This window comes from Peromyscus leucopus, chromosome 1 (assembly GCF_004664715.2).
Source record: "Peromyscus leucopus breed LL Stock chromosome 1, UCI_PerLeu_2.1, whole genome shotgun sequence".
NCBI lineage: Eukaryota > Metazoa > Chordata > Mammalia > Rodentia > Cricetidae > Peromyscus > Peromyscus leucopus.
This window is the reverse complement of record NC_051063.1, coordinates 192,633,500-192,646,147: the sequence shown is the minus strand read 5'-3', so window position 1 is coordinate 192,646,147 and position 12,648 is coordinate 192,633,500.

The window sequence follows — 12,648 nt, the reverse complement described above, 5'->3', positions numbered from 1 at the left end:
TGAGAGCAGGAGGGACCGAGAAGAGCTAAGTAAGAGAGCAGAAAAGAAACTGTGTAGATGAAATCGCCATAGAAGAATAAAGCGAATGGACTAAAGAACTCAGTGTGCACAGATTCATTGAATATCCCTCAGATTAGAATCTTCAGCTGGTTGGTAGACTCTTCCGCGGACCCTGGAAGCAAACAATATAGGTTGGACCTAATATTGCTTGCGTTAGCCTGTGATGGAGTTTCTGGTCCCCTGAGTGGGTTCTTTTTTCAGATGGTCCTTTTCTCAGAGTTGGGCCATGCCCCAACTCACCCCTTTCTCCTGTTCCCATTTAACCCTGAGATCTTTCTCTTGTCACTTTCTCGCTTCCCAAGAGACAGCCTTAACATCTTGGTACAAACTTGTTTCAATTTAACCACAGAATGGCTATTTTGTTTTTGTTTCTTTACTGAACCCATATTTGATATTATAAGATCCTTAATTCAAACTCATTGTGTTTAAGGCTACTTATTATAGACTGTTAGAGAACACAAATAAATAGTCAGTCATCTTATAGATAATCAAGTTCTTTAATTGTAGTCATGCTGAATACTGATGTAATTAATTACAGGAATAAGTTTTACTAGTCCTTTGCATATATTTTCAGGTTTGAGCTTAAAACAAATAACTAAGAACAGAGTTTGTCTGTTCAGATATGCCTGGACAGCTCTCAAATTCTTTGGAGATCTGCAGAAAATAGCATATAAAATGTTTAATTAAAAAGTTTTTCGTGATAGAGAGACATGCTGGCTCCTAGCAGCACCTTTATTTTCTCCAAAGAAGATGGCTGGACACAGAAGAACCTCCACCCTGAATGTGCACCAGAGTGGCAGCACTGGCCACTGAGATGGGCAGAGAAAACCCTCCACTACTGCCAGGGCCTTCTTCAGAATGTGGACAACAGGGCTCAGAGCTCATTCCCTCACTTTTGCCCAGACAAGGTAGGCTGATCCTTTCCACAAGTTCCTATTCCACAGCTATCGATCTTCTGAAGCCTGGCATGACTAGGCCTGGCAGCCAAAGACTGATGTTAGTGCCCTGAGACCTCTGCCCTCAGAGACCTTGGAAGACCCTAGGGCGGCTGTTAGGTAGCCAGCAGGTAAGTATCTCTGTCACGTTCAATTGCTAACTCAGGTAAAATTTGTCCTTCTCAGATCTCTGATGCCATTTGACAGCCAGGCTTTGCTTCAGCTGCCTTTTCAGTTCTCTATGTAAAATGTGCAGACCTCATTCTCTAGGGATAATACTGCTCTCAGTATCTCCTGGTGAAATAGATAAAAAGAAACAGCTTTGGCTTGTTTTTATGAAGATAGGAAAACTGTCTCACTCCTGTTCATTTACTTATCTTTCTCAAACCTGATGATGTTTGCCAGTTTTAACAGCTCTCTCCCCCAACTCCAAGGTTGCTGTGGATTTTAATGGTGCCAGGCTTTAGAAACAGGCTGGCATTGGAGAGGATAGGAGATCCTGTCTCCTCCTTCACTCAGCCAACCACTTCCATTCAGTAAATTTCCTCTGGTTATAAATTTAAAGATGTGCTTCATTGGGCTGAAACTAGGCCCTAAAAAATGTTCATATCTTTTAAGCCAAAGCCATAGCCTTTTGCTATGACAACAAGAGATATATCTGTTCCAGTTATTTTACACAATTACAGGTTCCTGCATAGGTCCACCCCTCCAGCCAGACGTGTGCCAAGACCAACCTTCAGGGGCTCTCCAGATACTCCAGCCCCTGTACCAGCTCTGAGGATGCCGACCACCAACAGAAGATACCAACTGGATGGATGCACCCCCACCTCCAGAGAAACAGCAGGTCTGATGGATCATGTACTTCTAAAGAACAATCATCCCTCAGTTCACTGCTGGTACCAACTCCTTAGGTTCAAGCAGGTACCTACTCAACAACCAGAACCTGGTTTTCCAAGATGTCCTAATAAAGGGCATGCCCACTCTCATGTCTCACTCATTCACCCTCCCCTCTTCTGTACAACCAGGGCACTTCTCTCTTCCATTCTTTGTGACAGTTACCACTTTTCCCATGGCTAGCCATGATGGCCCATGATAACAAACTATTTTTTCTCCTAGACCTGCTTTCTCAGCTCCCTCAAGAGACAGATACCTGAGATCTCCAGGATGACAGCCAACTGAATGCTTCTTCCTCTATACCTCCCACTGTGCATGACCTAACTTCCAACTTCCCCCTCCCACTTCACCCCCAAATCAACAGGAAGCAGTCTGGAAAGTTCAGCACCCTTATTCTCCCACTTGTTATACATAACTCACCTTTTGATAATAATCAAAACTGAGGAATGTTGGCATTCTGGCCTGCCCTTTGGGGACCCTATCTGCATCCTGAGGTAAAGTCACCTTTAAAAAGAACCCCCCCTCCCCTCCTCCTTTCTCTCTCCTTCTCTCTATTCCCTGGAAGTGTTCTCTCTCTGTGTCTCCTTTCTCCTTCCCTTCATTCCCTCTCCACTCCCCTCAAAATAAACTTCCATGAGCATGCCATGACTGAGTGTGAGTACCTTTCCGCTGTGCAAACCCATCTGCCACCTTGTCTGCATGATATGTCTTCATCACCCACCAGGGCACCTTGGCTCAACCCTCCAAGTCCTCCCATCCACATGCCATATCATTACATAGAGGCTTACCATTTGCTGTCTGGACAGTAAGTGTCCTTTGGGGGGTTTTAGGGCAGCATAGACATATATCTATACAGTGCACAGCAGACACCATTACTTCTGACCAACAAGTAAGCCTTCAGTTCCCAGAACTCTCTGGGTTTCAGTAATTTACTTTAATAAAGTATAAACTGTTCTGCTTATGGTAAGGTTTATTAAGATGGGAAATTGTTGGTTTGAATGAGAAATGTCCCCAAATACCTCAGGAATTGGAAGACTTGATGCCCTGCTGTTTATACCTTTTGAGGAGGAGGATTGGACGGGGCAACCTTTGGGGGAGAAAATGCTTCATTTCAGAGGACTTTCATATCAAAATCTTGTGCATGTCCAGGTGGCTCTCTCTGATTCCTGTTGCTTTTGAGGATGTGATTACTCTGCATTCCGCTCCTGCTGCCTTGCCTGCTGTTTGTTGCTGTGTCTCCCTGCTATGAGGAACAGTCATAGGCATACAAATGCCATAAATGTTTCCTTCCGTAAATTGTTTTAGCTATGGTGTCACCATAGCAACGGAAAAGTAACTAATATGTAAATTCTTACAGGATAGTGGAATGTTGCTGTGAAACTCCTCACTGTGTTGTTTGTTGGAGGAATATGGAAGAGCTTGAAACTTTGGATTAGGAAAGCAACCTTGAGGTTGTGGGGGCAACAGGGAGGAACTTGATCCTACTTCAACTTAATAGGCTAGGGTTTGTTGACTCCCCATAGGAGGCTTTACCTTTTCTGAGGAGTAGGGGGGGTAAGAAAGAGGTAGGGAGAGAGAATGGGAGAAGAGGAGGGAGGGGAAAGTGTGGTTGGTATATTAAATAAAAGAAAGTAAAAAAAGAAAAAGAAAGTAGCTGAGTGCTATAAGCAGAGTGTCATGGCCCATTCTACTCAGAACCTGGAGAACTGTAGGGCTGAGAGCAAAGTGGACTTAAAGTCTGGCTCAAGAGATTTCAGAAGGAATAAAGGAGATTAAACAGAAAAAAAAATGGGAAAAAATTGGAGGCATGTATTGTCCTAAGTCCCTTGATCCTAAACTCCCAAATTAAGTTTGAAGCTACAGGCTTTGGTGATATGTCTGCTAAGCTTCTTTCTTGATTTGAAACAATATTTCATCACCATCCCCCATTCCTTGTTGTTGAACTGAAATGCATATTCTCTATCAGTTTGTTTTCAAATCATTAATATGATGTTTTTGTTTGTTTGTTTTTGTTTATTTACTATCTTTTTGTTATTATGGAGAACTGTAGTTAAAAAATTGCCTAGAGTCTCTGGAGAAAATTTTGAACTGTGTTGAGACTTCTAAAGTTGTACAGAATGCTGTTTATGGCACAAGATGTCCACAGACCTATGGAGGACTAGAGAAGGTATCTAGTTGTTTGACTGATAAATTCCAGTCATAGGCTTCAGCATGTGTATTCTTGGTTCCTCGTTGGTGGTGCTCTATGAAGATTATGAAATATATAGATGGTGGATCCTTGATGGAGGGACTGAGAATTTATAGCATCATCCCACATGTATTTTTTTCTTTGCTTCCTGTGTGGGTACAAATGAGATCTCTTAGCCTCCTGCTTTGGTTATCTGTTGTCATGTTTCCTCTCCCTTTTATCTTCTCTCTCTTTTATGCATGCTCCCCAGAGCCATTAGCCTGAATAAACAATACCTTCCATAAGTCAGCTTCGCCATGGTAATTTAGCACAGCAACCAAAAGTAACTAACTTCCTCATACTCATGCTGACATGCTGCTCTTCTCCTCAATTCCTATATTTTTCTGTGTTCATTGCCTTCACCCCCTGCTTAACTCATCTTAGCCCACTTGATTTTGACATGGTTTGAATAAAAGTCTTTCCATGCAATCAGCATTTGAATCCATGGTTCAAAACTGATGGCACCGTTTAAGAAAGTTCTTTAAGTTTTGAGAGCTAGGATCTACCTGGAAGAAGCAAGTTATTCCTAGAAAGGACTGTGTGTTAACAACTTTGCCTTTTAACCGCTAGCAGCTAGATTAAGTCCTTCCAAGTGTTCTGGGATCTTGACTTGGGTTTTTGTCATCTTTCCTAGTCTCAGCTGTATGGCTCTTTATAGTAACTCTTTCAAATATGTGACTAGTGCTTTAGTTGGAATCTCCACTTTATTGCATGCTGCACAGGCAACATACTCAGCCTGTCAATACCCATGAAGAACAGCATGAGTAAGAAGACATCATTGGTGGTAAACATTTGTTGAAACTAATGTTACAAGAAAAATGACTGAAGATAGTAAACAGAATGGTACTCTTTCATATTAGTAAAAGAACAAAGTGAAGATGCATTTTACATTTCCACACAAAAAATAATACCTGCAAATATAGAGACTGTAAACACGCCAGTAATTTCCAGCCATGTACATGGTTTCCAAACCTTCCTTGAACTCAATCATAAGCCTCACATAGGAACCAATGGCAAACCTTCAATGTTCTGGTAGGAGTGACAAACTGAGATGCTACTCTGTGTATCACAACATGTAGTGGACAACTATGCTGAGATCAATTCATCCAAGAGATAAATTATTTGTGTATGTGCACCAGGGTCACTGAGATCTTTCGGGTGCAGATTAGAACTGCAGTGATTCCTACTGCCAAGTTCCTGGATTTGCTACTCTGTGTCTCACAACATGTAGGGGGCATCTATGCTGAGATCAATGCAGCCAAGAGATAGGTTATTTGTGTATGTGCACCAGGTCACTGAGATTGTTTGGCTGCAGATTACAACAGTAGTGATTCCTATTGCCCAGTTCTTGGACTCCATTCTGTCATTCAGCAATTTTCCCTTAAATTATTACAACAAACACATCTCAGAGTCAAATAATTCATTGAGCATTTCTAGACTTGAATGTGTTTGTGAGAAAATCACTTGAGTTCAAGATTGCAAAGTTATAGTTTGCAACATAGCAAGACTATGTTTCAAAACAAATGTTTTATTATCATTATAACTTTCAGTGAGCTGAGCATTCTAACTCATACCTCTAATCATAGCATTACAGAAGAAGAGGCAGGCAGATATCTGTGGGTTTGAGGCCAGCCTGGTCTACAAAACAAGTTCTAGGATAGCAGGGCTATTACACAAAGAAACCATGCCTCAAATAACAAAACCCAAACCAAAAAACAAACAAAAACTTTCAGTGAAACTATAGAAGTTGATAAATGCACATATTTATGGGTAGAACTCCCAGGATACTAATGTAGAAATATAAGCACTAGGAAAAAGTGCAGGCCATCCTGGGAGAATCAATAGCTAATGAGTTCAAGTGAAAAGAATGCTCACTTCTAAGGTCCAGAATGAACTGTTCTTTACAAGTCCTACAAGAGACTTAAAATCACTATTTTCAGCATGAAAGAAATCCATACAGTCCCCATGTCATAGTGAAGCATTAAAAAATGAACACATTACACAATAGTGTGAATATGTATTCTTGGTGAAAATGTTCATTGCTCATGGCAAGACTCTAACCATAAAGTTAAGTTAAAAATTAGGACATGTTACACTGAGAATTAGCTGTCATCAAATTTCACAAAAATCTCACAAATACATGCAGGCCTACTCATGTGGAGTACGGGTGTGGGAGAGAGCCACAGTGAATATATTCCATGTGCTGAACTCTCACCTAATTACAATAGAAAGAAAATGATGAACTAAACCAAAAAAAGGTTGAGGAGGAAACAGGAAAAAATGTCTAGTGTTCTCATTAGATCTACTGTTTGGTGTCATCCTATAGTAGCATAAATATATAGGAAAGATCATAAGACACACCAATTATTTAAGAATGAGGAAAAGGCATGCAATTCTGCATACCATCATGATTTTTACTATAAAAAACTCAGATTCTTGTTTCTTTCAATAATTAGATCACTACAATTTTACTTAAACCCTCATCATATAGGTGAAGATTTTATACCAATGTCTGTGATTGTCATATTGGAAAAATTAGTGTATGATTTCTGTAAGATATATGGAGATGGAAAGGTAAATGTTATAATTACTATGATCACTAAGCATCTTGGAAATCAGATTCACTATCATTGGGATAATTCACAAATAGTCAAGTTCAGGGATTTCATCAAATGATTTTTGGAACATCAGTGGTAGGTACCATGGCAGGGGCATTGTTTTCTTTAGCAAATTTGCTTCTAGCCAAGCAAGTTTCCTATTCCTTTATCTGAAATGGTCTGTATGTATTTCCAACCCAGACTCCCTCTGTCAGACTTGCCAGACCTCCCTTCTTTTCTGTTTCCCAGACTTAGTATAAAATGCATATCTCACTTCTTTCCTCAACAAACCTCCCTTGATATTATCAACTATCTCTGTCTGTTACAATCTTTCCATTCACTCTTCAGAGAAGATTGAAGAGCCTCAGTGAGAAAACTGATGAGTATGATATATGTGTCCCATCTACAAATGAGCATTCTGCCATCTCTTATTCTCTGTACAAACACCAGTTGGTGGGGAGTACTTGTGTTAATTTCCATCTACTTCAAAATACTTATCTAAGGAGAGGCATGAGATGTTGTGAACATCTATTGTTTTACCAAAAAGTCATTAGGAGTCATTGTAAGACTGTTTCCACTTAACAGAATGCTAATATTAGGTTCTCCCCTATGGCCTATGTCATATCTAGTGAAATGCTGCAGTAGGCCTTGGTGATGTATCTGTCTTTGAAACATTTTTTTTCCTGTAAATAATCCATCACCTGCTGTGGGATAAAGCCTGTGGACTGGGCAGGACACAGGAAAACTACCAGATACAATCACCCATATTTCTTTAAAAGATGCCAATAAAACTCCTTGGTTCATGAAGATGGCTTTGGTTTGGACCCTTGCTTGATCTGTCATTGGTTCCATATCTGAGATGAGTAGACATTTACTTTTATCTCCCTAGGAATAGTGTCATAAAACACCTGAAGTACTGAAGTACTGCTTGGATTCATAGATAGGGCAGTTCACTAAGAAGTACTTACGAATAGTTAACTCTTTACAGGTCACCAGTGATATCCACAGCCAACTAGACACAGAATTTTAGAGAATGTTCATAACTCTCGGTATAGAGTAAAAATTAGGCATTTTATTATGCTATTTTATTGTGTTCTATGTTGTTTATTGTCTGTCACTGAAAAATACATATTAACTTGAAAATGAATGCCTTGTATGAATGATAATTACCAAGATCCTTCATTCTTATTACCTAACTTCAGACATTATACATTTTTTATTGAAAATAGATTTTTCTTTCACACAGTACATCTCAAACACAGTTTTCATTCCATTCCCCCCACACACCACCATCCACTTACTCTCTGTCTCTGCTCATAAAAGAGCAGGTCTCCAAGAGACAACAAACAAAACAAAATACAGTAATAATAACACAAGGCAAAAGTCCTCACATTGTGTCTGGACAAGGCAATGCAACAGAAAGAAGAGGATCCCAAGTACAGGCAGAAAAGTCAAACACACACCTGATCCCACAGTTAGAAATCCCACAAAACATGCTAACAGCAACAACATGTACACAAAGGACCTAGTGAAGACCCATGCAGGAACTGTGCTTGCCGCTTCAGTCTCTATTCTGCAAAATGCACCCTGCTAAGTTGATTCAGTGGACCATGTTCTCCTAGTGTCCTTCATCCCCTCTGACTCCTACAGTCTTTCTGCCCCCACTTCTGTGAGATTCCTTGAGATCCAAGGAGAGGGACCCAATGGAGATCTACAATTTAGAGTCTCTCTTCATAATGTCTGGCTATGGATCTCTGCATCTGGTTCCACCAGCTATCGAAGGAAGCCTCTCTGATAATGACTGAACAAACACAGCCATTTGTGAATATAGCAGAATATCATTAGGGAATCATTTCATTGATTTTTTTTTAAATCAGTCATGTTTGCATCTATCCTGGGACTCTGGGCTATCCAGTCTCCAGTTCCTAGCCATCCAAGCAGTGTAGGGCATAGTTTCCCCTTGTGGAGTGTGCCTTCAGTTAAATCAGATATTTATTGGCCTCTTCTACAAGTTCTGTACCACCACTGTTCCAGCACATCTTGCAGGCAGGATACATTGTAGGTCAAAAGTTTTGTGGCTTGGTTGGTGTCTGTATTTATCTTTCAATAATGGCAGATTACCTACCTACACCAATTAGACTAGAATTTAGGGGTGAAGGATCCATGTAGGCACAAATCAACGTCTCCATGTTCAATGAGCTATATAGATGTTGTCCTCAGCAATGGGATTCCATTGTCAATTTTCCTAGAGCAATCCTCTGACCTACCATTAGCCAGAATTGTTTGGGTATCTCCACAGGATCCCCTAGGCCAACTGAACTGAATATACCACAGGCCTGCCAGTGGGAGATTTGCCTGACTACACTAGATTGGCAGTTTAGACTCCATATCTCCCATTACTAGGAGTCTTCAGTAGTATTACTGTCACAAATTCCAGGAAGTTTCTCTTGTACTAGGCTTCCCAACTGTCCCACAAATGCCCCCATTTTCAGCCATCTCTCCTCATATTCTCCCCCATCCCATCTCCCCACAAGCTAATCCCTCCCACTCCCAACCCCACCTGCCCCCAGTCTACTAGTAAACTTTATTTTTTTCCATCCCAGGGAGATCCCTGCATCCCGCTGTAGCCCTCCTCTTTATCTAAACTCTCTTGGTCTAAGTATTAGAGCTTAGTTATAATTAGCTTAATGGCTAATATCAACTTATAAGTAAATACAGAATGTATTTGTCTTTCTTTGTCTGGGATACCTAATTCTGAATGATTATTTTTTTCTAGTTTGATCCATTTACATACAAATTTCATGAAGCCATTTTTTACAGCCAAGTAATAATGCATTTTGCAAATAAACCACATTTTCTTTATGCATTCTTCAGTTTAGGGGCATATAGATTGTTTCTTATGTCTGGCTTTTAAGTATAAAGTAGAAATGAACAAAATTAAGCAAGTGACCTTGTGGTAAGATGGAGTGTCCTTTGGCTATATGCCCAAGAATGATGTAGCTGGGTCTTGAGATAGATCAATTCAAAATATTCTTTCTTTTTTAGTTTCTTGAGAAAGGGTTTCTCTGTGTAACTGCCATGGCTGTCCTGGAACTCACTTTGTAGACCAGGCTGCTATCAAACCCATGGAGACCCATCTGCCTCTGCCTCCTGAGGGCTGGGATTAAAGGTGTGCACCATCACCATCTGGTCAATTCCTAATTTTCTGAGGAATCACTTTATTGATTTCCATACTGGCTGTACAAGATTGCATTCCCACCAGCAATGGAAAAATGTTCCACTTGTTCCACATCCTTTCCAGCATAGGCTGTCATTTCTGTTTTTGATCTTAGCCATTCTGACAGTTTTAAGGTGAAATCTAAAAGTAGTTTTGATTTGCATTTCACTGATTGCCAAAAATTTTGAAAATTTCTATAATTTTTTCTCAGCCATTTGAGATTCCTCTGTTGAGAATTATCTATTTAGATCTGTACCCTCATTTTTTAATTGCATTATTTGGTTTTCTGATATCTAGGTTCTTGAGTTCTTTATATATTTTGGATTTTAGCCATCTGTAAGATTTAGAGTTAGTGAAAAACTTTTCCCCATTCTGTAGACTGCTATTCTATTCTATTGACATTATCCTTTGCTGTGAAGAAGCCTTTCAGTTTAATGAGGCTCCATTTACTAATTGTCAATCTTAGCGTCTGCACTATTGGCGTTCTGTTCAGGAAGTTGTCTCCTTTGCCAGTGTGTACAAGGCTATTCTCCATATTCTCATCTATGATGTTCAGAGTGTCTGGTTTTATGTTGAGATCTTTGATCCACTTGGACTTGAGTTTTGTGCAGGGTGATAGATACAGATCTATTTGCATTCTTCTACATGTCAACATCCAGTTATGCCAGCACCATTTGTTGAAGATGTTTTTTTCCCCCTGAAAATGTATTTCTGGCTTCTTTATCAAATATCAGGTGTCTATGGGTGTGTGGATTTATGTGTGTTTTTTTTATTTCAATTCTATTATTTAACTTGATTGTTTCTCTTTGTTATTATAGCTCTGTCAAACCCCTTGAAAACAGGGATGGTAATACCTCCAGCATTTCTTTGATTGTTCAGGATTGTTTAAGCTATCCCAGGTTTTTTGTTTTTCTACCTGAAGTTTAAAATGTCATTTCAAGGTCTGTAAAGAATTGTGTTGCAATATTGATGGGTATTGCATTGAATCTGTAGATGGTTTTGGTAACATGGCCATTTTTACTATGTTAATCTTATTGATCCATGAGCATGGGAGATCTTTTCATTTCTAATACTTTCTTCAATTCCTTTCTTCAAGTACTTAGATTTTTGTCATGTATTTCTTTCATTTGCTTGGTTAGAGTTACTCCAATGTATCTTATGTCATAAAAGGCTATTGTGAAGGTGTTTTTTCCCTGATTTCTTTCTCAGTCTGTTTGTCACTTGTCTATATGAGGGCTACCATTTTTTTTAATTAATCCTGAATCCAACCACTTTGCTGAAAGTGTTTATCAACTGTAGGAGTTTTCTGGTGGAAGTTTTAGGGACACTTATGTAAATTATCATATCATCTGCAAATAATAATACTTTAAATCCTTCATTTCTAATGTATATCCCCTTGGTCTCCCTCAGTTCTCTTAATGCTCTAGCTAATATTTCAAATACTATAATCAATAGATATGAAGAGAGTAGACACCTTATATTGTTCCTGATTTTAGTGGAATTGTTTTGAGTTTCTCTCCATTTAATTTGTGTTGGCTGTAGACTTGCTGCAAATTGTCTTTATTATTTTTATGTATGTTCTGTGTTTCACTAATATCTCCTGGACTTTTATCATGAAGGGGTTTGGGATTTTGACAGAGGCCTTTTCTGCAGTCAATGGTTCTTTTTTTCTTACATTTGTTTATATGGTAGATTACATTTACTAATTTATATGTAATAAACCAACCCTGCATTTCTGAGATGAAGCTCAGTTGATTATGGTGGGCGATTATTTTATTATGTTTTTTGATTCAATTTACAATTATTTTATTGAGTAATTTTGTATCTAAGTTCAAAAGAATAATTGGTCTGTAATTCTCTTCATTTATTGATTTTTTGGTTTGAGTTTCTGGGTAATTATGATCTCATAAAATGAATTGGAAAAAAGTTCATTCTGATTATATATTGTGGAATAAAGTATTGGCGTTAATTCTTATTTGAAAGCCTGGTAGAATTCTGCACGAAAACCATTTGGCCGTGGGATTTTTGGTTGGCAGACTTTTAATAACTGCTTCTATTTTACTAGGTGTTATAAGTCTATTTATATTGATTATCTTATCTTGGCTTAACGTTGATAAGTGGCACTATTGAGGAAAATTATCTATTATCTTAGATTTCCCAATTTGTTGGAGTACAGGATTTTAAATATGTCCTTAAGATTCTCTGGATTTATGGATGTCTGTTGTTATACCCTTTATTCATTTCTGATTTTGTTAGTTTGGATATTCTTTCTCTGTCTTTTTGTTAATTTGGATAAGGGTTTGTCTATCTTGCTGATTTTCTCAAAAAACCAACTCTGTGTTTCATTGATTCTTTACATCGTTCTTTCTATTTCTATTTTATTGATTTTAGTCCTCAGTTTGATTATTTCTTGCCCTCTATTCATCTTGGATGTTCTTACTTCTTTTTGTTCAGGGCTTTCAGGTATGCTCTTTAAGTTGCTACCATAGTACTTCTCCAGGTTTATTCAGTGCAGGCCCTTAGAGCTTTGAACTTTCTTTCCTTTTAGCACCATTTTATGTGTCCCAAAAGTTTGAGTGTGCTGTGTGTTTATTTTTATTATATTCTATAATATCTTTACTTTCTTTCTCATTTGTTTCCTGACCAACTTTTTCATTCAGTAGATAGTCATTCACTTTTCATGAGTATGCAAGCTTTCTGTTGTTTCTGTTGTTGATG